The sequence below is a fragment of the Aquarana catesbeiana genome, linkage group LG01, assembly GCF_042186555.1.
Source record: "Aquarana catesbeiana isolate 2022-GZ linkage group LG01, ASM4218655v1, whole genome shotgun sequence".
NCBI classification, from domain to species: domain Eukaryota; kingdom Metazoa; phylum Chordata; class Amphibia; order Anura; family Ranidae; genus Aquarana; species Aquarana catesbeiana.
The window spans coordinates 530,436,219-530,460,486 of record NC_133324.1 but is presented as its reverse complement, the minus strand read 5'-3'; the positions used below and the strand labels follow the sequence as shown (position 1 = coordinate 530,460,486).

At 42.2% G+C, this 24,268-nt stretch overlaps 1 protein-coding gene across 1 annotated transcript in view; it reads left to right on the top strand.

Moving 5' to 3' along the window:
* GIPC3 (GIPC PDZ domain containing family member 3) overlaps positions 1-24,268 on the top strand; it is a 1,176,710-nt gene that overhangs the window by 517,938 nt on the left and 634,504 nt on the right. The window lies entirely within an intron of this gene.

The following is a 24,268-nucleotide window of genomic DNA, read 5'->3' as shown; positions in this document are numbered from 1 at the left end:
ACTGATGGGTACTTATGGGTGGCACTGATGTGTGGCACTGATGGGCACTGATAGATGGGCACTGATGGGCACAGATGGGCACTGACAGGTGGCACCGATGGGCAATGACAGGTGGCACCAATGGGCAATGACAGGTGGCACTGATAAAACATATTGGGGGCATTGCTGGGCAGATCTGGAACATAATGGTGCTAATCAGTGCCCATTTGTGTGCCAGACGCGAGTGAGGAAAAGCTGATCAACGGCTCTTGCCATTGACAGCATGATCAGCCATGATTGGACACGGCTGATCACGTGGTAAAGAGCTTCCGCCGGAGGCTCTTTACCAAGATCGGTGTAGCGATGTGTCAGGCTGACACACCGCTCCACCGATCGCCGTGATGCGTGCCCCCGGGGGCGTGCAGCGGCATGTTATCCTGCTGGACATCATATGACGCCCAGTCAGGATAACGGAACCACTTCCCAGACGTCAATCCGCTATAGGGCGGGCGGGAAGTGGTTAACTAAGTACCAATTTGCTTATGTTTTGAAACGCTGTCTTGGGAGATTGGGTTTACAAGATTTTACATTTTCCTCATATTCCTTCAGAATAGGGGCAGCGTCTGACGCTGCTGAAAGGGGGTTGCCAGCCAAAGCCATAATGGGTTTGGGAAGGTGAAGTTCAAACTGTTTTAAGAGATATATCAGATCTAACTTGTCACTTTAATTTTCCAGGTTTTCAGCATTGTGTTTGGATTCTGGGCCACTCATACATATATTGGGCTCGGAAGCGTTCGGCCCAACGCAGGTATTCTGTCAACCTATTGCTACTGCCGGAATCCTTTGCTCTGTATTGGAAGGGTATAAGAGGTTTGCGGTGGCAGCATTTATTTTTTCATTTGTCACAGTTACATCAGTTTTGGCCACCACCTTAGATTTTGATAGTCCATCTAGGAGGCAATGATTTGGGTTCAGTTCGTACTTTAGACCTTTTATTCATGATCAAACGGGATCTGTACAGGTTCCATTTGACTTCCTCGGGTACGGTCATCGTATTTTCAGAAATTGTTCCCCGTTTCGCTTGACTGTCTTCCCCATTTTCTAAAGTAATGGAGAAGATGAGGATGAGGGTCAATCGGGCGATGGCAAAATTCATGCCACTTTTGGGGGGATTTTCTTATAGGCACGTGGATCTGGAAGGGGGCATCCCAGGGCTTTATAGGCAGGATGGGGTCCACCTTTCGGATGTGGGTGCAGATATTTTCTTGGTCTGCAAAGCAGCATTGAGAGGGCCGCGTATTTGTGGTAGGCCAGCCTGGTTACACAAGTCCGGCTGGTGGGGGACGTATTTCTTTGTAAATAAAGGTTGAGTAGCCCGTGTTCTGAAAACTGGGCAAAGATTTTGCTGTTATATTTATTTTCATCTGAATATTTGAATTATTATGTTTATTTGTATGAATATTTGTAACCAATAAAATTACCGCGGCCAATTTTTGCCAAATATGGTGTGTATGTGTGTTTCTATCAATAGGTTTTATGGTTTTACCCGGGGAACTAAGGATAGGGGCAAGGTGTGGCCTGCTGTCCCATGCACAAAAGGGGGCGCACCATTGGAGCCCCCTTTTTTGGGACGGCGGTCACCCAGCCCTGGTGATTGTTAGGTTTTGCAGGTATTAAATGTACTGTATCTTTAAATGTATACCTGAGTTTCAGGTGGTCCAATCGGATTCCAGGGAATGTTCTGGTAGTCCCTGGGGAAGTGTTAAAAGGGGCTGCTGAGGGTCTGTACTTCCTCTTGCAGCAGCCGGACCTGAAAGAGAAGAAGCTCCCTCCCTCCCCTTCGCGGTGTATTTTATGTGGTTGGGTCACCCCGGAATCCGGGGGGGACGTATTTCTTTGTAAATAAAGGTTGAGTAGCCCGTGTTCTGAAAACTGGGCAAAGGTTTTGCTGTTATATTTATTTTCATCTGAATATTTGAATTATCATGTTTATTTGTATGAATATTTGTAACCAATAAAATTACTGCGGCCAATTTTTGCCAAATATGGTGTGTGTGTGTGTTTCTGTCAATAGGTTTTATGGTTGTACCCGGGGAACTAAGGTTAGGGGCAAGGTGTGGCCTGCTGTCCCATTAAACTTGCAGTAATGCACAAAACTATATGGCATTAAATTTGCAGCAGGAAAGAAAAAACTGTGCTAATCTGATAAACTAATAGGGTGGACAAATCCCTAAGCTGTAATAAATGTGGGATAAACACAAATCAAATAAACAAGAAAAAATTGCACTATTAAAGTCCAAATTAATAAAGAATTATGTAAAAATTCCAAATGCTTGACCAGTCGAGATGAACTGGATATTCATCACAGGAAGATCACAAGAAATGCATGCTTACCAGAATGTAAGCTAAATTAACGGGTGGCTAATACCCCAGCCTGGGCTAGTAGTTATACAGCATGAAGTGTAGACCTCGCGAACTCCTCAGCATGGGTTAGCATCAATTCCAGAGGTGTTAATTGTGTGTAAAACAATAAAAAATGTACATCGCGTGTATCACAAAATGATAAATTATATGTGTACAATAGATCTAGTAGCACTCACAGTATGGCCACCCAGTGAATGAAATGACATTCACCACACAAAGGGCCTCCTTACAAAATGTAAATAAAAAAGGCATGAAGAGTATAGCCTATAAAAAAGCAAACCTCCACCCAGTGGATAAATCAAATGAAATGGAGCCGTCACCACATAGAGGGCATCCTTACCAGAAGTCAGGTCAAACTGAGCAAATATCTCTATGTGGAAAGCAATACCTCGGCTCAATCCAGGGAACGGCTTGTATGATAGATGGATCAATAGCTCAGCAGGTAAGGAAATGGTTCACGGAGCCATAGTTGACAGTAGATGATAACCCAAAAAACTATATAATCGACCAATAGTGTGATATCATTAACACTAATTTATTAAATTTAAAAGAAATGCACTTACAAACAGACGATAAAAAACTTGCATGAAAATATGAAGCTGGGAGGACAGGAGGCGGAGCCTAGCGGAGCAGACATGCATTGTTAGAGCTCCACACCGCTGAGGAGAGAAGAGAAGGACAAAGCGGAGCTTGCAGGCTCAAAAGGTATCCATTTGAACCTGTTTGCCCCAGGGAACAAACTGTGAAAGTTTGGGCAGGAAATATGGTACTGGGAGGAAGCCGTGGCAGAAATAAAAATCACCTCACAAAGAGCTCACAGGCACTCACTGCAACTAAAGCAGCTCCAGTCACCTCACAATATACAGCATCAGGGCGCTCTCACAGACAGAAAATGTCACAGCAAGACTCTCCATTTGAGTCAGATACAGAACAAATCCTCTCACAAACTTCTCCACAAGCCTCCTCAGCATCCCCAGTAATATTATTACAATTTGAAAAGATGCTTCATAAGGCTTTAAAACAAACCTCAGACCAAATAACAAACAGCCTAACCAAAGAAATAAGAGAGCTGGGAAATAGCACCGCAGCCTTAGAAATAAAAATTGATTAAATTGAAATTACAACCCAAGAAAATATAACAGAATTGGAACAATTAAAAGAAGAGAATTTAATACTTCAAACTAAGCTCGAAGATTACGAAAATAGAGCCAGATGTTCAAACTTGCGCATAAGGGGAATACCTGAAACTGTGACAGACCTGCAATCTACTATTACTGCTCTATTACAAGAACTAAAGCCAGATATCCCTATTGAACGTTTAGAACTGGACAGAGTACACAGAGCCCTCACAGCCAAAAAGAAAGATGGACCCCCACATGATATAATCACAAAATTTCATTATTACAGAACGAAAGAACAAATACTAATTGCTGCAAGAGAAAAAAAGGAACTTAATTTTCAAGGACACAATTATCAAATTTTTGCTGACCTATCCCAACTTACTATTACTAAAAGACAATCCATGAAACCCCAACTAATGGAACTGCAACGCCACAACATTATGTATCAATGGGGCTTCCCCTTTTCAGTCAGATTTAACTACCAAGGTACAATTTACAGAAGCAGATCAGCAGATGAACTACAACAAACCCTTTTAAAATTAAATCTGACAGAACCCACAAGCAGCAACACCCCCACACGCAGAAGAATGGCATCATCTTCACCTTCAGGCAGCACCCAGAAAATTTCAGAACAAAATGGGAATCATCATTCTCACAAAAGAGGCCGTTATGCCACATCATCCATGGACCAAGAAGATTCAATGGATTGACATCCTATTTCCTGATATCTCTTCATTTATTATACTAAGAGATGGTTCTCTATAAAAAACCTGTATTTATAACTGAATGTAACTGCATTCTGATAGTCACACACTGTGTGGGATCATGTTACATTCCAGTTATATTTCTTATTACTTCTGATTCATATAGCCTTAGAATATATAAGTGAAATAAGGAAATTCTTGTTCAGTTATATATTTTCAGGTAATAACAATAGATTTATTACTTTTTAGGACAAATATGTTCAATAATCCAGAAGTAATGGAAGCTTTTTCTTTCTTTTCTTAAAACAAATATATTAGTACCTAACTGGTTCCTAGAACTATGTTTTTGTTTATTCTAATCTGAAGCAATACAACCTCAATTTTATGAATTAACATATCTAAACAGTTACATATGAATAAAATATGTAATTGTTTACTCTAAAAGGGTTAAAATCCCAAAATAATTCAAACTATCTTCATCAATACCAAAGTTATTAACAGTACCTTTCTAACTGAATTATTTAGCCTAGGGCAAGACTAACCATATACAACCACCCTGGAATAAATAATTTCAACAAAAACTATATTCTGCACTCCAATTAATGAATCATCATTTTGATGTCTTTTGACATAGCACTTCTCTCCTGTAAGCGGAAGATCCGTGTACCCCCATTAGCCCTCCTCATTCTCCCAACCATATTATGTGGGAGTGTGACAAAGGCACTTATTCCCCTGAGAGAGATATTTATTCTCTTTCACGGGTAAATTGTGATTACTTGCAAAAAATAATTTATACAATGTATCATCTAATCTCATATGTTTTTTGTTTACTCTTTACTCCAGAATTCACTGGTTTCTTTTCTATCTTTTCATCTCTTCAGTCCACACAGGTTGATCTGCACAGTCAGCTCTGCATAACAAAAAGTAAGTCAAAACTATTTGATCTGTTGCCATGGCACCACTGAATATACTTTCCCTGAATGTTCAGGAAATAAATGTCCCTCAAAAAAGGACCAAAGCCTTCCGTACTTTCCATAACAAGAAGGCTCACATAGTATGCCTCCAAGAAACACACTTCACCAAAGATTCTACTCCAAAATATATTTCTCCTTCTTATCAACAAATTTACACGGCTTCTGCCTGTACCAAACAAAGGGGTACTCTAATTGCATTTCACCGATCCACACCATTCACCTTATCATCAGAAATTAAAGACCCAGAAGGTAGATACCTGATACTCATGGGTTATATAATGGATACAGCAATCACGGTGATTTCCTACTACGCTCCTAACAAACAACCTACACCATTCCTCTCACATATATTACAAGTGATTAATACACACAAAATAGGAACAGTGATAATGTGCGGGGATTCGAACCAGGTCCTCCTCCCATTTCTAGATAAATCACCTTTTACACCATCCAAAATAACCTCTAGATTACCTTTTTCTCAACTTCTTTCCAAATACAATCTGGTAGATTTGTGGAGAGAAAGTAACCCAATGAAAAAGAAATTCACTTATTTCTCGCACCCTCATCAAACCTTCACCAGAATAGATCATATTTTTCTAACAATAGGAATGATACCAGAAATTATTGCATCAGATATAATTCCGATTCCGTGGTCTGACCATAATGCAGTATACACTACTATAGCCTCAGCCATACCAAAAGCGCATGACCCAACGTGGTACTTACCGGACATAATGCTCAAACACCCACTACATCAGATGGCCATTGAACAAGCTTTAAAGGAATACATATCAATTAATAATACAACAGACATTTCCCCAATAACACTGTGGGAAGCTCATAAGCCTGTCTTGCGTGGTACAATACAAAGACAAATGGCACTATTTAAACGGGAACGCAAAAATCTAGCAAAAAAACTAGAACTCAATTTTAATGCAGCCTACATATCATTCCAAGATAATCCATCTCAGAGTACAAAATCTCATCTGGAAAAATCTAGATTGGAATACGATCTATTTCTCACTGAGTCAGTTGATAAATCCCTCAAACGCTCCAAACACAATTTCTACATGAATACAAACAAACCAGGTACATATTTGGCTCGGGCATTAAATATAACTAACAAATCTTTCAAACCAATATGTTTGAAATTATCAAAAAATGTTTATACTTGTAATCCAGTTAAAATAGTCCATAAATTTCACTCACATCTCGCAACTTTATACAAGACAAACAATGAATTTAATCCTACAGAGACTGAATCCTTCTTCTCAAAAATAACCTTACCTGAGTTGTCTCAGAATCAAAAAAGCAGTTTGGATGAGCCTATAACTATAGATGAAGTTGCTAACGCCATAAAAGACCTAAAACTTAACAAAAGACCAGGCCCAGACGGCTACTCGGCTTTATACTATAAAACATTCTCAGAAATACTCTCTCCCATTCTCACTGAAACTTTTAACAAACTTCTAGTAGGACATTCTTTTCGGCAAGAAACACTAATGGCAATTGTTTGTATGATCCCAAAACCCCTTTCTGATGATACTTCCTGTGTGAATTATCGGTCTTTCTCTCTGTTAAACCTTGATATTAAATTATTAGCAAAAATAATAGCAAAACGCCTCAATAGCATTATAGGAAAATTAATACATAGAGATCAAGTAGGCTTCATGCCAAATAGACAGGCAGGCGATAATATACGCAGGGCAGTGTTATTGGCACATATTGCTAAAAAACGGAAAATCCCTTTATGTTTTCTATCTCTCGATATTAAGAGGGCATTTGACACAGTATCCTGGCAATATATGCAATATTCATTACAAAAATGGGGTTTTGGACCCCACTTTTTAACATGGATCAAAGCATTATATAATAAACCCAAAGCCTATATAAAATACGCTGGATACAAATCTGATGCCTTTAATATTGAAAGAGGTACCCGACAGGGTTGCCCATTATCTCCCTTATTATTTGCCCTTATACTCGAACCCATGGCCCAATACATCAGAACAAACCAAACTATAACTGGCATTGAAGTAGGAGGTATTACACACAAATTATGTATATTTGCAGACGACATATTACTTTTTCTATCATCACCACAGGTCTCTGGTCCTAACTTAATACCAGCTCTTGATGGATTTGCAGCCCTATCCGGCCTTATGATTAATCCTAAGAAATGCCTAGTGCTTAATATTTCGCTCACAAACATGGAATTGATCCCGGCTAGGGCTGCACTCCCATTCACATGGGCAGAAAAATCAATCCCATATCTTGGAATTCATTTAACAGCATCTCATTCTGACTTATTCTCAACCAATTATCCTCCTGTATTAAGACAGATCACAAATCTAATAAAACAATGGTCGCAACTTCCTTTATCCTGGATAGGGAAGATTAATGCAATCAAAATGACTATTCTACCCAAATTGCTTTATCTATTCAGAGTCCTCCCTATTCCAATTCCTTCCTATTTTTTGAGAATAGTACAAAAAAGAGCAACTTCATTTATATGGGGCTCTTCTAAACCACGTATACCTACACACACACTACATCTTCCCAAAAATAAAGGAGGCCTGGGATACCCTAATTTTACTAACTACTACAGAGCAGCACATTTGGCCAGTCTGTCCAAATACCATGCAAAACAGGAAATCCCATTATGGGTATTTATAGAGGCTTCAGAAAATGACCCTCTATTAATATCAAACTTGTTATGGCTTGATCCTAAAGACCGCTTTAAAATTCATAATCCCATAACTAAACACTTCTTATCTCTCTGGGATAAACTAAAAACCAAATATCAGTTACAATCTCCACACAATCCTCTCCTTTCTTTTATCAGAAATCCAGCCTTTTATCCGGCATGGATCTACCCAAATTCTTTTAAAGCTTGGACAACATCAGGCATTCAGACACTAAATGACTTCATAGCATCTAAATCATTCCTTTCATTCCCATCGCTTAGAGAAAAATATGATCTACCAAACTCTGAGATATTTAGATATCTCCAAATCAAAAATGTCTTTACACCATTCCTAAAGGGGGATACACCATTATCCCAATTATCCATTTTTGAATCAATCTGTACAAAAGATCCATTTGCTAAAGGTACAATTTCATCACTTTATAATCAATTATATGGAGTAATAAATCTTAATAGACCCTCTTACGTTCAGAGGTGGGAGGAGGACCTGGGACGAACTTTAGAAGACACGGACTGGTCTAACATATGGCTCACATCTAAGTCATCCTCACCCAACATCTTAGCACTGGAGACAAATTATAAAGTCCTAACTCGCTGGTACCTTGTACCCGCTAGAGTGGCAAAATATTCACCTAATACCTCAGCTCTTTGTTTTCGAGGATGCCCAGAAATAGGTACACATTTACATATATGGTGGACGTGCCCAGTAATCCAAACCTTCTGGAAGGAAGTCTTCTTGATTGCATCTAAAATATTTTAAAAAATAATACAACCAGATCCATATTTAACTTTACTTAATCTAAAACCGGAATGGTTAACACTCTCTCAATTCAAACTTATGATCCAACTAATAACGGTTGCAAAACAAACAGTGGCCAAAGCATGGAAATCTCCTACGTTGGTACTAGCAGAAACAATTCACAGAATGAATAATACAATGTCCCATGCTAAGATGGTAGTCATCGATCAAAATCAAATTCCAAAATTTGAAAAACTTTGGCATCCTTGGATAAAACAACAGTTCCTGTCAAATTTCAATGACTCTGTCCTGTTGCCATGGTAACAGATTAAATGACTTACAGAGACACCAATTCTAAGGCTTCAAAGAGAACTAAAAAGTATAATAAACTGACGAGCGGGACAACCTTGTGGACCATACCTCTGCCTTTCTACCCTTTTTCTTCTTTCTCTTTCCTTTTCTCCACCTTACGATTAAAGCTCATTATCAGAATTTATTTGACCTATATACACTCTACCTGTAAACAATATATATAGTAGGTATAAATCATTTAAATACCTACAAAAGTAACTAAGGAAATGATATATATCTTTAATTTAGGTTTACGTGAACCCAATGTTTAATATTTGAAATTTCATGATATTTACCTATATAATCCCTACTGTAAAACAATGAGCTTACTTTATAGATCCTTGTAAATAAAGCCTCATAAAAATATTGATCACACATGGACTAATTTGGACTTTAATAGCACGATTTTTTCTTGTTTATTTAAACTTGCAGCAACGTAATTAAATATATGGTGTTAAACTTGCAGTAACACACAGAACTAAATGGCATTAAACTTGCAGTAACGCAGTGAAATATACAGCGTTAAACTCGCAGTAATGCACAGAACTATATGGCATTTAATCTGCAGTAACGCAATGAAATTTAAGGCGACAAACTTGAAGTAATGCAATGGAATATATAGCGTTAAACTTGTAGTAACACACAGAACTATATGGAATTAAACTTGCAGTAATGCACAGAACTATATGGCGTTAAACTTGCAGTAATGCACAGAACTATATGATGTTTAACTTGCAGTAACACAATGAAATATACAGTGCTAAACTTGCAGTAACGCACAGAACAATATGCGTTAAACTTGCAGTAATGCAATGAAATATACAGCATTAAACTTGCAGTAACGCAAAGAACTATATGGCATTTATCTTGCAGTAACACACAGAACTATAATGTGTTAAACTTGCAGTAACGCAATGAAATATATGGTGTTAAACGTGCAGTAATGTGCCACACAAGTTTTATGTGGCATTAAACTTGTAGTAATGCAATGAAATATAGGGTGTTAAACTTGCAGAAATGCAATGAACTATACAGCGTTAAACTTGCAGTAATGCACAGAACCACATAGCATTAAACTTGCAGAAACACAAATATGGTGTTAAATCTGCAGTAACACACAGAATGACATGGTGTTAAACCTCCAGTAATGCAATGTATGCAGTAACGCAAAGAACTATATGGCATTCATCTTGCAGTAACGCACAGAACTAAAATGTGTTAAACTTGCAGTAACGCAATGAAATATATGGTGTTAAACTTGCAGTAATGCACAGAACTACATGGCGTTAAGCTTGCATAAATGCAATGAAATATATGGCATTAAAGTTGCAGTAACGCACAGAACTATATGGTGTTAAACTTGCAGTAATGCGAAGAACTATATGGCATTAATCTTGCAGTAAGGCACAGAACTATATGGTGTTAAAACTTGCACTAACATAATGAAATATATGGCATTAAACTTGCAGAAATGCAATAAAATACATGGCGTTAAACTTGCAGTAATGCACAGAACTATAAGGGATTAAACTTGCAGTAACGCAATGAACTATACAGCGTTAAACTTGCAGTAACGCACAGAACTATATGGCATTAATCTTGCAGTAATGCGCAGAACTATATTAATTAAACTTGCAGTAACGCATGGAACTATATTGTGTTAAACTTGCAGTAACGCACAGAACTATATGGCATTAAACTTGTAGTAATGCAATAAAATATATGGCATTAAACTTGCAGTAACGCACAGAACTATATGGCGTTAAACTTGCAGTAACACACAGAACGACATGGCGTTAATCTTACAGTAATGCAATGAAATATAAAGCGTTAAACTAGCAGTAACGCAATGAAATATACAGCGTTAAACTTGCAGTAACAAACAGAACTATATGGTGTTAAAGTTGCAGTAACGCAATGAAATATAAGGCATTAAACTTGCAGTAACGCAATGCAATATACGGCATTAAACTTGCAGTAATGCACAGCAGTATATAGCATTAAATTTGCAGTAACGCTCTGAAATATATGGCATTAAATGTGCAGTAACGCAATGAAATATACAGTTTTAAACTTGCAGTAATGCACAGAACTATATGGCGTTAAGCTTGCAGCAATACAATTAAATATATGGTGTTAAACTTGCAGTAATGCACAGAACAATATGGCGTTACACTTGCAGTAATGCACAGAACTATATGGAGTTAAACTTGCAGTAACGCACAGAACTATAAGGCGTTAAACTTGCAGTAACGCAATCAAATATTCGGCATTAAACTTGCAGTAATGCACAGCAGTATAAGGCATTAAACTTGCTGTAACCAATGAAATATAAGGCATTAAACTTGCAGCAATGCACAGAAGTATATAGCATTAAATTTGCAGTAACGCTATGAAATATATGGCATTAAACGTGCAGTAACGCAATGAAATATACAGTTTTAAACTTGCAGTAATGCACAGAACTATATGGTGTTAATCTTGCAGTAAAGCACAGAACTATATGGTGTTAAACTTACAGTAATGTGATGAAATATGTAATTAAACTTGCAGAAACGCAATGAAATACATGGTGCTAAACTTACAGTAATGCACAGAACTCTATGGCGTTAAACTTGCAACAACGCAATTAAAGATATGGTGTTAAACTTGCAATAACACACAGAACTATATGGCATTAAACCTGCAGTAACCCACAGAACTATATGGCGGTAAACTTGCAGTAATGCACACAACTATAAGGCGTTAAACATGCAGTATCGCACAGAACTATATGGTGTTGAACTTGCAGTAACGTGCAGAACTATATAGCATTAATCTTGCAGTAATGCACAGAACTAAATGGTGTTAAACTTGCAGTAACGCAATTAAATATATAGGTGTAACGAGCCCCTGCTCGCTCGGTTCCACTCGCCCGACACTCCTCTGCAGCTATAGAATCAGATTCCAGATCACATGTCTGATGGTTCAGTCATCCGATGCTCCAGGATTAGAACTACAGCTATGTGCCGTTCTAATCCAGTTGTGTAGCTCAGAACAAACACCAGGCAGGCTGTATGTAAGTTCAACCAGGAATCTCTTTTATTGAAAAATACAGGCTCTTTTATACAGTAAAAGAGGAGGTGTATACCTCCTGCTCATATTACTCTGAACATACACCTGTGACCAGAAACCTAATTAACATGGGCTAATTAACTAATCCCTTTAGACAGCCTAGATGACTCAGACATGACCTTTAGGCCAGACTGGCCGTCTTGTAGCTCAGAAAACCCAATCAACATTATCACAATAGCAGAGTTAATTAACACAAACAACAATGGGGATCTAATGACTCTTAGATCCCATACTAGAGACTTATTTACAATACACATTCTAGCAGGCAACAGACAGACAGGTGGCTGGAATTGACATCAGCATCTCCTAACAGTATTTGTCCCAGCATTATGAATCAGCCAGTATTTCTAATATGGCAAATCCAGGGTCCCCAGAGTCTGTGTGTCCTGGGGGACCAGGACCTGAATCCACAGTAATACCACCTCAAGGGTACCCAGGCCTACAGCTCACAAAGAGCACTGTTCCCCCAAATGCCAGGGCCCCCGATCGATCGGCAAGAGGCTAGCATTCAGTCCCCTCCAAAAGTCTCTCTCCCGGCTAGGTCTGTCACATTTCTCCCCTTTCGGCAGGAGACTAACACAGGAGGAGACCCCAGACGGGTTGAGTTGAAGTTAGTCAGTAGTTCCAGTCCTCTAATGCCTGTACCCACACAGTACCCCAAACAAATTGTTCCAAACAAAGCATTACTCACCCAGCCAACCTCTGCCTCTCTCAGAGAACATATCTGCCCTGGGGAGAGGCCTGGACTGGCCTTTCTCCCTGGAGTCCTTTCTGCTGCTGGAGAGAAGACAGGGTGTCTGGGCTCACTCCATCATGCTGTTGGGGATCTGGGCCGACTGCCCAGCATCCCTGGGGTATGCAGGTGGAGACTGAAGTCCCATTCACCTTCACAGGAAATCCATCCTCTGTTAGTTGAGGGCAGAGTCCAGCAGTACTCGGCCCTGTTGCCAGCCCTTCTGCTGGAAACCCCACACCATCTGCTCCGGCTAACTGTTGGGGAGGGAGGCCGACTGCCCCGTCTCCCTGGAACTCTGTAGTTGTTGCCGGTGCTGGGCAGAGGTTGGTAGCACTCTGCCCTGTTGCCAGCACTTCTGCTGGGGACTCCGCATCCTCCGCTCCAGCTAACCATTGGGGCAGGAGGCTGGCTTCCTCCACTCCCAAACTGTGTAGCTGCCATTGGGGAGGTGAGCCGGCTGCTTCCTTTTCCATTCCCTCATCTGGATGTTGGGACGATATGTCTGTGGTACTGTCTCCCAGGTGCACGGATCTTTGCTGGGAAGGAAAGACCACTTCCTCCACCCTGGCCAACTGTTGGGGAGGGACGATGAACACCTCCTCTCCCTTCTCCCCCTGTATCCGGATCTGCTGCTGGGAAGTGACCACCTCCTTCTCACCCTGAGCCTCCGGAATCGCTACAGATGTGGGGCAGAGATCTTGGACCCTCTGTCCGGTTGCCAGCGCTTAAGGTGGGGAAGTTCCTTGTAACTTCACAGATACTTCTGTTGGTGCTGGGCAGAGCACAGTGAAATTTGGCCCTAATAACAGCTCTTCTTCTGCTGGAGGCTCACCAGGTTGTTCTTCCTCAGCAGAAAAGTCTATCAAATCCCCTGTCTCTGCAACTGGTGTCTGGGGATAAAGGTTCACCATCTCCTCTCCGTGGAACCCAGAAGATGCTATCAGTGCTGGGCAGAGCACAGTGAAGTTTGGCCCTAATAACAGCTCTTCTTCTGCTGGAGGCTCACCAGGTTGTTCTTCCTCAGCAGAAAAGTCTATCAAATCCCCTGTCTCTGCAACTGGTGTCTGGGGATAAAGGTTCACCATCTCCTGTCCCTGGAACCCAGAAGATGCTATCAGTGCTGGGCAGAGGTTAGCAGAGCTCTGCCCCGTTGTCAGCACTTCAGCTTTGGGGATAGGATCTCCAGATTTTCCACTGCCAATTCTCTGGCGTTCTGCTGGACAGGAACATTCCTCCATCCAAGATCATCCATTGCAGAAACAGGTTCATCAAGGTCAGTCAGCACTTGCTGCATCCGCCATAAGACCTCTGCCTCCATAGCTGCGGGGGCAGGTTGGCAAAGCACACTGTTACTCTGCCACATTGTCAACTCTTCAGCCTGGATTTCAGAGTTGTCAACTGGTATTTCCTGATAGTCCCAGGCAAAGGGAGCCCCACCCTGCTGCTGAGCAGAGTCTAGCAGCTGTCTGTAGGTAATCTCAAGCTCCCATTCCTGAACGGCCAGAAACTCCAAATCTTCCTGTGCCCAGTGCACTTATGAGACATTCAGTCTTCGTTCTCTGTGCTTCATTATTTCCTCCAAATGCCACTCCTGATCACTCCCAAAGTCAGGGTCCCTGGACAGCCTCCAGTATAACAATCCCAGGCCATCGTAGTCAAAGCCTTCTGTGGGGCTGTCATCCGCTGTCCACGGGCACACTTGGGCTGCATACCACTGGAGGGCTCTGTAGCTCTCATCCAACCGTATTTCTGCCCGGATCAGCCTGCTTAACTCAGCTGTCCACTCCTGGTTTGGCTGTTCCCCCAATAACAGCATTCGCACTTCATACTGCGACCAGTACCTTATATGGATGGAGGGGAGAACTTTTCCCTGGTTTCGCTGCTCACGGGCTAGCGCTTCCTTCCAGAGTTCGCAGCAGATAGAATCAAACCATCCTAGCAGGACCTGCTCTGATACTGGTCCTCTGTGCTGTATCTGCATCTCTCTCAACCTCCTTCTGAATTCCTCTTCCATGGTGGCTGGTATCTGTACCTCTCCTCTCCTGCAAGGAAGCACGATCCCACCATTCCCAAAGCTGGTTTGGAGTGTTCCAGTAACTGGAGAGCAAATCCCACCGCTGCCAACCAATGTAACGAGCCCCTGCTCGCTCGGTTCCACTCTCCCGACACTCCTCTGCAGCTATAGAATCAGATTGCAGATCGCACATCTGATGGTTCAGTCATCCGATGCTCCGGGATTAGAACTACAGCTATGTCCCGTTTTAATCCAGTTGTGTAGCTCAGAACAAACACCAGGCAGGCTGTGTGTAAGTTCAACCAGGAATCTCTTTTATTGAAAAATACAGGCTCTTTTATACAGTAAAAGAGGAGGTGTATACCTCCTGCTCATATTACTCTGACCTGTGACCAGAAACCTAATTAACATGGGCTGTCACGGGCATGGCCAGAGCGGAGGCTGTTGGAGAGGACTGTGTGCAAGCCTGTTGCCCACCGATTATGGGCCCTAGCATTTGAGGTGAATGAGAAATCCAGTCTGAACTGTATTAATCGGACTCAGTCATGTATATATTGTATGGGGACTCCTTACTGTATATTTGTGTCCCTGAAGAGGGAGGGGGGATTCCTCCAGCAGCCCCCTGCTGATAAGACTGATTCATTCTGCTGGGACACATCCTGTGAGGAGATGCTGGTGTTATCAACATGTGTTTATGTTAATTGAGAGAGCTGATCACATTAGCCACCAGCCCTGGCTAATAGACGAATGGTCTAGGCTGAGGAGGGGGGAGATTGTTGTTTGTATTGTTAATTGTATTAATGTGTGAAGCCCGGTGCCCACAAGACTGTCATCTGGTCTGGGTACATTTTGTAGTAAATTAGGTCATGTTAATTAGGTTAGCTTTGAGTCATCCCTGATATAAAAAGGTCTGTGAGATCTCAAAATAAAGGCAGTTCTGATGTACTCCAAGACTGGTGTTGTCTAGTTCTTGGGGTTCCTATGGCCAGATCCATTGGACTCGTGTTCCAGAACTTAGGAAGCGGTATATGACGGAAGCACTCAAGCGGAGTGTGGGGCGTTCCGTGACATTGGTGGCAGCAGTGGGATAGCTTCCTGAAGTCTGAAGTCTGGGACATCCAAACCTCCAACTGGATCCAAGATCAGCATAGCAGACTTCAGTCACCCCAGCGGAGATATGGACCTGGCATCAGAATTCCCGGGGCTGCTGCGGATCATCCTTTCAACGTACACCAGGATTGTGTCTGAGGATGAATACCTGGAGCTCAGGCAGCTGATTCGGGTGGAGCTCTGGATTGCAGCCCTCCGTCTCGCTGGTATAAAACAGGGCAAGTGCTTTCCAACCCAAGAGCAACGGGCCAGTGACCAACGGGCATTGCGGATGGCATTCCTGGGAGAGCAGCCCCAGGAGCAATGGGTGACTGAGTTGGACAGGTTGGTCCAGCAGGAGATAGAGCTGGACAATCGTTATCGGGCTCTGCAATGGCTCGCAGAGGAGGGATATTTAGGGGAGACAACAGAATGCTCTCCGGAGGGATATGACTTTGGCGGCCCTGGATTGCTGTGGGAGAACCTTACAGATCTTTTTATGTTTGGCGATGAGGGGGAACCTGACCTTGAGGACATGAGGGACTATAGAGAGTCTATGCTCAGTCTTGCAGGGGTCTCAGAGCTCAAACCTGATCTGGACCATTTGCTAAGGAAGGAGCAGCATCTGGAAAGGGCATACAGGAAACTGCTAGAACAAGTTCAGCAGCATGCCAGAGAATCTGCAGTGGAAAATCCGGAGATTGCCGTCCCCAAACCTGAAGTGCTGACAACAGGGCAGAGCTCTGCTAACCTCTGTCCAGAAATGATAACATCTTCTGGGTTCCATGGACAGGAGATGGTGAACCCCTATTCCCCGACATCAGTTGCAGAGACATGGGATTTGATAGACTTTTCTGCTGAGGAAGAACAACCTGATGAGCCTCCAGCAGAAGAGCTGCTATCAGGGCCAAAGTTCACTGTGTTCTGCCCAGCACCAACAGTGGCTTCGGCCTTCCTGAGAGAAGAGGTAGTCGGCCTTTCTCCCACAACACTGACAGGGACATGTGATTTTCTGCCAGCAGCATCTATGGAGTTAAAACAAACTTCTCCAGCTGAAGATCTGGTAACTGAACAGAGGGTTCATTAAACTTGCAGTAACGCATGGAACTATATGGCATTAAATTTGTAACGCACAGAACTATGTGGCATTAAACTTGTAGTAACACACTGAAATATAAGGTGTTAAACTTGCAGTAACGCAATGAACTATACAGCGTTAAACTTACAGTAATAATGCACAGAATTATATGTCATTAAACTTGCAGAAACGCAAAGAAATATATGGTGTTTATCTTGCAGTAACGCACATAACTATATGGTGTTAAACTTGCAGTAACACACAGAACGACATGGCATTAAACTTGCAGTAATTGAATGAAATATACGGCGTTAAAATTGCAGTAACACATAACTATACGGCGTTAAACTTGCAGTAACACAATGACATATACATCGTTAAACTTGCAGTAACAAACAGAACTATATGGTGTTAAAGTTGCAGTAACGTTATGAAATATATGGCATTAAACGTGCAGTAACGCAATGAAATATATGGCATTAAACTTGCAGTAATGCACAGAACTATAAGGCGTTAAACTTGCAGTAAGGCACAGAACTACATGACGTTAAACTTGCAGTAATGCAATGAAATATACGGCGTTAAACTTGCAGTAACGCAATGAACTATACAGCATTAAAATTACAGTAATGCACAGAACTATATGGCATTAATCTTGCAGTAACGCGCAGAACTATGTTCATTAAACTTGCAGTAATGCATGGAACTATATGGCATTAAATTTGTAATGCACAGAACTATGTGGCGTTAAACTTGTAGTAACACACTGAAATATAAGGTGTTAAACTTGCAGTAACGCAATTAAATATATAGTGTTAAACTTGCAGTAATGCACAGAACCATATGGCGTTAAACTTGCAGTAATGCACAAAATGATATGGAGTTAAACTTGCAGTAACGCATAGAAGTATAAGGCATTAAACTTGCAGTAACCCACAGAACTATATGGTGTTAAACTTGCAGTAATGCGCAGAACTGTATTGCATTAATCTTGCAGTAACGCACAGAATTATATGGTATTAAATTTGCAGTCACACAATTAAATATATGGCATTAAACTTTCAGAAACACAATGAAATATATGTCATTAAACTTGCAGTAATGCACAGAACTATAGGGTGTTAAACTTGCAGTAACACAATTAAATTTATGGTATTAAACTTGCAGAAATGCAATGAATTATATGGCGTTAAACTTGCAGTAACACAATGAAATATCTATAAGGCGTTAAACTTGCAGTAACGCACAGAACTATAATGGCGTTAAACTTGCAGTAACGCGCAGAACTATCTGGTGTTAAACTTGCAGTAACGCAATGAAATATATGGCATTAACCTTGCAGAAATGCAATGAAATATATGGCGTTAAACTTGCAGTAACGCACAGAACTACATGGCGTTTTTGGAGTCAGGAAAGCATTCAGTAAATGGATAGAGTCTATATACTCCAGCTCCATCCGCAGCGGTAAAAATTAAAGAGGTGACCTCCCCATTTTTTAGCATGAGCAACGGTACTAGGCAGGGATGCCCTTTGTCCTCAATGATTTTTATATTAACTCTTGAACCATTTTTGCATCATGTTTGACAAAATATCGATATTCAAGGTTGTGTGATCGATAAAACGGAACATAAAACTGCGGCTTATGCAGATGACATACTGTTTTTCATTACTGTTTGACCGATATAGCTTAATTTCCAATTTTAAAATTAACACTCAAAAATCAAAAATATTAAACATTACACTGTCAAATGCACATATACAGGCTCTTCAATCGTTATTCTCCTTTCCATGGGTTGCATCATCTCTGACATACCTAGGAGTCAAACTGATCTCCTCAATAGACAAAGTCTTCCAAGCAAATTTTCCACCTTTATTACGAGAACTCTCCTTTGACTTGGAAAGATGGAATAAAGGTCCTTATACATGGATGGGTAGGAATGCCATCCTCAAAATGAACATTTTACCAAGATTACTGTACCTTTTTCAGACCTTGCCAATATCTATCCCAGAGTCCTTTCTGAAATCATCACGCAGCGCCTTTATTAGATTTATTTAGGCAAAAAAGCATCCCCGTCTATCGTTCAACCTACTGGCTATGTCAAAGGCCAGAGGGGGCATGGCCTTTCCAGATCCGATAAGATATTATAAAGCAGCACACCTTCATCAGATCATTTAAACACACCATTGGAAAATCTATGTCTTCTAGAAAAGCCCTCTGCACATGGGGTATCTGAGGTATATAAAATACTAATAGATCCTCCTGAAGACTTTGTCCCAAGATTCCTTTTGAAATGGGAAAGAGATCTAGACACTACACTCTCTAAGCAGCAATGGAGTTATATGCTACACTTTGCCCATCACTCCTCAACAGCCACTCAATAACAAGAGCTATGTTACAAAATTCTTACAAGGTGGTACAAAGTTCCATCATTATTACAAAAAATGTACCCGGAGAGGACGAATAAATGCTGGTGGTGTGGAGAGTTAGAGGGCAACATGCTCCATATTTTTTGGTCATGTAGGAAGATAGTGGATTTCTGGTCCAAAGTGCGACATACCGTAAGACAATTAACAGCGTACGACCTGGGCCTCGACCCAGAAAGATAACTTCTTCATCTTTCGGACCTAGCGTAGATACCGGAACTCTCTAGTGGCTCACCTTCTGAATGTGGCAAAGGCCTGTATCCCGGCCGTCTGGAAGCAAGAATCACCCCCCTGATCTTGTTATGGTTTAAAGAAATAGTTGAGATATATGCTATGGAAAAAGGCACAGCAATTATACAGGGTAAGGTGGAGAAATTCAATAAAAAATGGAATTCACGGTCTCTTCTGGTGTGTACCAGGAAATACGGATGTGCCCTGGGAGGGCAGGTGGGGACTTAGGGAGAGGGGAGAGAGAGCGAGAGAACTTAAAATAGCTTTTCCTTTTTTATTCTCTTCTCTCCTTGGTAAACGGCATTTGTGAAATGTTCTGGGAGAAGAAGAGGGGGAAAACATATTTATGTATGTATATGTGTGCATGTATAGGTGCGTATAAGGATGTATGTGTATAAGTGTATAAGCGAACATAATACAGATATATTAGAGACAGGAAGAGAATCCATATGTGTTTTTTTTTCTCTTTCTCTTTGTTATGCTCTGTAACTCTTTGTACGGGTCTGTTTGACAATTAGTCATATGTATGTAACGAAAATTGAATTACAATGTGTTAAATTGCACTCTGTGATATGCAGGCAGCAATAATGTTATTTAATTACAAATGTATAAAAATATGTTTTCTTTGTATTTGGAAAAATAAAATATAGAATTTAAAAAAAAAGAACTACATGGTGTTAAACTTGCAGTAATGCAATGAAATATACGGCGTTAAAATTGCAGTAACGCGAAGAACTATACAGCGTTAAACTTGCAGTAACGCACAGAACTATATGGCATAATCTTGCAGTAACAGGCAGAACTACATTCATTAAACTTGCAGTAATGGGGGGCATGTCCGGACGTGCAGCTGGAGAGACATGTAAGAACTCAGCTCCTCATACCCCGCACCAATCTAGTGCCATCCGCTGCCTTATACTGCGCTGTCACAGCCGCAGAAAACATATTTCTGACCCCAGACCCCTGCTGCTCTGATCCCGGTGCCTATCTGGGACTTTACCGGCCGGATTCCCTTCTTTATTGAGGCTTCCTCTGGACCATCGAGGCCCTCCACCATCTTGGGGCCTACAGACTGACTGGTGATCCCTGCGGCCTGGACCCACGATCCAGAAGGTGGACAGATAATCTGTCCATTCTGGATGGCCGATCCACCTCTGAGGAACACACAGGACAGCCCATCAGCTCGGAGAAGTAGTGGGAGTACCTCCAACAGTCGCCCTCGGCATCCTGTGGCCTTCCACTCAGTCGCGGCCTGTGGGCTTGGTTGCGGACACTCCCCTGGGACACAGTGAGTAGCCCACACTGCGCATCTGCCTACAGTCAAGTCCCCAGGGGGCGTTAGATTACGCGGTCCTCCACCACTGCCTGTCCTGGAGGGGATCTGAGGATCGGAGGTGGCTGTGTTCACTCGCCCGGCAGCCATCTCTTAGGATAAACCGCGGCTTCGGCCTACTCCTGGAAGCCGGCGGCCATCTTGGGACTCCACAATACACCCTGTAGTTATCCCCTCTTCTCCTCCGGCTGCCCGAACCCTCATAAGACATCTGGGCTCGCAGAGACTGTCTCCCTCCTGTCTTGCTGATGGCGAGGGGAGATGGAGCTGTAGACTGGTGGTTCTATTAATCCAAATAAGGCACAATCTTACCTATAAGATGAATACTGTCTAAATAAACCCAGGGTCCCGAGGGGGCACATGGCGGCGTGCAGGATGGCGGACGCGTAAGAGGATAGCTCCAGTCCCCTTCTCTTTATCAGCAGCTCCTACAAAGCTTACAGATCCTCTTTAAGTCCAGGAACGATACGGCAACCTAACAGATACCCCCTGGCACTGCATGGGTAAGATCAGCTTCCAGAAAGTGATCTATAGTGGCTTTATCCCACCACCACCGTCGCGGCCTTCTCACAGCATGGAGCATTTTTTATACAAGCCGCAATCCCCGGCCTCGAGTGAACAGCCCGGCCCGACGGACACAGCTGTCTCCTGCATGACACCGGGAAACGCATCCATGGAGGACAACAGATCCCAGCAAGCCCAGCACCCTCATCCACCCGAACACCCCACAGATGTCATGACGGTGGCTGTCCTCAATTTGCAATTGAATTCTTTACTGCATGACCTGACTCACAGCATTGCCAAAGAGGTCGGTAAAATAGCACATGAGTTGCGGGGAGAAATTGACCAGTTAGGAGAACGTATACTTTGGAGAATAAGTTTAATGAACTGACCCAATATGTACATGTTCTCGAGGAGGATAATGCCTGCATGAAACATACAATCTCCCAACTCCAGTTACAACAGGAAGATTTGGAGAATCGCGAAAGACGCCAGAATCTGAGAATTAGAGGAATTCCTGAGGCGGTAAATGACAAGGAGCTGCGTCCCTATCTTTTGGGCTTGTTTGTTACTCTAACTCCCCATATACCAGACATAGATTGGCGCCTGGACAGGGCACATAGATCCCTAGTAGGGATGAGCTTCGTGTTCGAGTCGAACCCATGTTCGACTCGAACATTGGCTGTTCGGTCGTTCGCTGAATTCCGAACGTTATGGGCCGTTCGCGGCAAATTCGTGTGGCACGTCACGGCCCATAATTCACTGCGGCATTGCAGTGCATTGCTGGCTGATGATTGGCCAAGCATGCACTATGACCCGCATGCTTGGCCAATCACAGCGCCGTCGGTAGAGAGAGCTGTAATTGGCCAAAGCCAGGGTGGCTTTGGCCAATTATGGCTCAGGGGGTTTAGAACACGCCCCACACCATATAAGGCCGCCTGCACGGCGGCCCTGTGTAGTGTGTGTTCCGGCGTTGAAAGATAGATAGATAGACAGAGAGACAGTGTCATTTCATTTGAGTTAGATAGATTAGGCAGGACAATCAGTGAGTTAGCTGCACTTACAGTGTATTGTGTATATATATGCATCCCAGGTGTTGCATATATATATATATATATATATATACACTGTATTCAGTTTAGCTAGATCCGTTCCTGTTATCTTCTTACTGACAGGCAGGCTTGTCTTGTTACAGTATTTACAGCTACCTGAAGAAAATTGCTGGTGTTCTTTTGATCCTATTAGTACCACAGTCAGGCAGCTAGACTATTTACAGTTAGTGCAGTGCGTCCTGCTCACAGTGTTCAGCTAAACCTACAAGTTATTTTTTTGCGAGCTCTGCACAGTGTTCATCTAAAGCTACAAGTTAGTGCAGTGCGTCCTGCTCACAGTATTCAGCTAAAACTACAAGTTAGTGTGGTGCGTCCTGCTCAAAGTGTGCAGCTAAACCTACAAGTTATTTTTTTGCGAGCTCTGCACAGTGTTCATCTAAAGCTACAAGTTAGTGCAGTGCGTCCTGCTCACAGTATTCAGCTAAAACTACAAGTTAGTGTAGTGAGACCTCTGCACAGTGTTCATCTAAAGCTACAAGTTAGTGCAGTGCATCCTGCTCACAGTGTTCAGCTAAAACTACAAGTTAGTGTAGTGAGACCTCTGCACAGTGTTCAGCTAAAGCTACAAGTTAGTGCAGTGCGTCCTGCTCACAGTGTTCAGCTAAAACTACAAGTTAGTGTGGTGCGTCCTCCTCACAGTGTTCAGCTAAACCTACAAGTTTTTTTTTGCGAGCTCTGCACAGTGTTCATCTAAAGCTACAAGTTAGTGCAGTGCGTCCTGCTCACAGTGTTCAGCTAAAACTACAAGTTAGTGTGGTGCGTCCTCCTCACAGTGTTCAGCTAAACCTACAAGTTATTTTTTTGCGAGCTCTGCACAGTGTTCATCTAAAGCTACAAGTTAGTGCAGTGCGTCCTGCTCACAGTGTTCAGCTAAAACTACAAGTTAGCGTAGTGAGACCTCTGCACAGTGTTCATCTAAAGCTACAAGTTAGTGCAGTGCATCCTGCTCACAGTGTTCAGCTAAAACTACAAGTTAGTGTAGTGAGACCTCTGCACAGTGTTCAGCTAAAGCTATAAGTTAGTGCAGTGCGTCCTGCTCACAGTGTTCAGCTAAAACTACAAGTTAGTGCAGTGCTTCCTGCTCACAGTGTTCAGCTAAAACTACAAGTTAGTGTAATGAGACCTCTGCACAGTGTTCATCTAAAGCTACAAGTTAGTGCAGTGCGTCCTGCTCACAGTGTTCAGCTAAAACTACAAGTTAGTGTGGTGCGTCCTCCTCACAGTGTTCAGCTAAACCTATAAGTTATTTTTTTGCGAGCTCAGCACAGTGTTCATCTAAAGCTACAAGTTAGTGCAGTGCGTCCTGCTCACAGTGTTCAGCTAAAACTACAAGTTAGTGTGGTGCGTCCTCCTCACAGTGTTCAGCTAAACCTACAAGTTATTTTTTTGCAAGCTCTGCACAGTGTTCATCTAAAGCTACAAGTTAGTGCAGTGCGTCCTGCTCACAGTGTTCAGCTAAAACTACAAGTTAGCGTAGTGAGACCTCTGCACAGTGTTCATCTAAAGCTACAAGTTAGTGCAGTGCATCCTGCTCACAGTGTTCAGCTAAAACTACAAGTTAGTGTAGTGAGACCTCTGCACAGTGTTCAGCTAAAGCTACAAGTTAGTGCAGTGCATCCTGCTCACAGTGTTCAGCT